General features: G+C 40.0%; 1 protein-coding gene across 9 annotated transcripts in view; it reads left to right on the forward strand.

Annotated features, from left to right (window-relative positions):
• The window catches only part of dip2a (disco-interacting protein 2 homolog A), a 219,551-nt gene that overhangs the window by 166,362 nt on the left and 50,689 nt on the right, over positions 1 to 2,500 (forward strand). The gene's annotated exons all lie outside the window — the stretch shown is intronic.

Here is a 2,500-nt window from a genome sequence, read left to right on the forward strand (position 1 = left end):
GTTAAAAGAGGAGCAGTTATTTTTACAGTACCATTGGAGTAGCTACTGCTTGGGGCCTTGGGATTTTTATGTGGCCTGTTTGGTCTATTATATACCATAGTTGAGCAATGACAGGGAGAGACTGGAAGAGACATGGGGACTGGAATTGTAAGAAGACCTAGGGATCGAATTTGAGTCCCTGGGGATTTGGCATTGGTGCCTATTCCTATTGAACGCCATTGTGACCCTTGTACAGTTGCTATTTTAACCTTTTGACCTCCCACTGGGCGATTGACTCTGCCGAGTTAAGACAAGCTGCTTTTATTATTTGTTGCCTTTATTTGCTCTGCTACATTCTCATTGACACGGAGTACAAACACAGATTAGATTATTCGATTGGATTATTATTAGATTATTCATTTGTTCCTTGTGTGGAGAAAACCAAATGCATTATCCCCATGGAGTGATGGATACGTAGTCATGCAGGGGATATTTCAGTCAAGGGATGTTCAAGTTGTGCTAAACTACCGTGTGGTTTTGGCATGTGAGTTTATAGTTGTCAAGACCGTTAAGACTGAAGTTTTTACCACAACACGCTTTTTTGTTTCGTTGAGTGGACTTAAAAGAGTGACTTTGTTAGTAGCAATGGCAATTAAGTGAGGAATGCACGTCACATGTCCCATTTACAGTCCCAGGAAAAAGTTTGTACACCCTTTGAAATTTCTTACATTTCTGTCAAAATTGATCATAAAACATGGTCTGATCTTCCCGGAAATCTCAAGAAGGAACAATCAAAGTCTGCTTTAATTAATTCCACCCAAACATTTACATGTTATCATATTTTTATTGGTCATAAGGCCATAACATTCACAGGAGAGCAGGGCATAAGTAAGTACACCCTTACATTAAGTAGGTTTTAACCCTCAGTTAGTTGCAATATCATCAACCAGACTTGTCCTGTAGTTGCAGATCAGATTAACAAAACAATCTGTTTGTATCTTGTCTCCCTATTCTATAGAGAACTGCCTCTCGTCGGCAAGGTTTGTGGGATGTCTGGAGTGCATAGCTTTCTTGACTTCATGCCATATAATATCAATTGTTTTTTGTCAGGGCTTTGATTGGGCTATTCCAGAATGTGTATTTCATTATTATGAAGCCATTCTAAAGTCGATTTGCTTCTTAAGTATGGGTTGTTGTCACATTTTAGGACCCATACTNTTGTGTGCTTCAACTGTGTGATAGACTTCCTCACGTTTTTTTCTGTAAAATATCACAATAAACTTGAGTTCATTGTCCCACTGATAATAGCAAACTGTCAAGGGCCTGAGGCAGCAAGGTAGCCGCATATAATGATGCTCCCGCCACCATACTCAGAAGAGGAGATGTAACCAAGAATAGCTAAAAATGGGATTCATTCTGCCAATCTAAAATTAATGGGGTTTCTGTCCAAAAAAATATTGCTGCACCTTTGAGGTTTGCGAAAAAGCATTTATATGCTTCATAGAATTACTGCAAAATATTCTGTAGACCAACGTTGAAACCAAAGTTGAAACCAAAGTTGAATTGTTCAGGGGAACACACAATGTCATGTTTGGAGGAGAACTGGAGAACCACACCTTCACCAAAACATCATCTCCACCTTCGAGTATGGTGGCGGGAGCATCATTATATGCGGCTACCTTGCTGCCTCGGGCCCTTTTCAGTTTGCTATTTTCAGTGGAACAATGAACTCAGAAGTTTATTGTGATATTTTACAGAAAAAAGTGAGGTAGTCTGTCACACAGTTGAAGCACACAAGAGGATAGGTGCTGAAATGTGACAACAACCCATACTTTAGAAGCAAATCGACTTTAGAATGGCTTCATAATAATGAAATACACATTCTGGAATAGCCCAGTCAAAGCCCTGACAAAAAACAATTAAGATTATATGGCATGAAGTCAAGAAAGCTATGCACTCCAGACATCCCACAAACCTTGCTGACGAGAGGCAGTTTTCTAAAGAAGAGGGAGACAAGATACATCCAGATTGCTTTGTTAATCTGATCTGCAACTACAGGAAACATCTGGTTGAGGTTATTGCGACTAACTTAGGGTTAAAACCTATTGAATGCAAGGGTGTACTTACTTATGCCTTGCTGTCCTGTGAATGTTTACATCTTATGGCCAATGAAAATATGAAAACTTGTAAATGTTTGGGTTGAATTAGTTAAAGCAGACTCTGGTTGTTCCTTCTTGTGATTTCCAGGAAGATCAGACCATGTTTTATGACCAATTTTGACAGAAAGGTAAGAAATTTCAAAGGGTGTACAAACTTTTTCCTGGGACTGTATAGTGTGTGTGTGTGTGTGTGTGTGTGTGTGTGTGTGTGTGTGTGTGTGTGTGTGTGTGTGTGTGTGTGTTTGTGTGTGTATGGGTGAGTGCGTATGGGTGAGTGCGTGTTTGTTGCCGTGACTGTGACTGTGTGTGTGTGTGTGCATGCACTTGTGTGGTTGTCTATTTGTGTGTCCGTGTGGCCAAGA

This window comes from Engraulis encrasicolus, chromosome 13 (genome assembly GCF_034702125.1).
Source record: "Engraulis encrasicolus isolate BLACKSEA-1 chromosome 13, IST_EnEncr_1.0, whole genome shotgun sequence".
NCBI classification, from domain to species: Eukaryota; Metazoa; Chordata; class Actinopteri; order Clupeiformes; family Engraulidae; genus Engraulis; species Engraulis encrasicolus.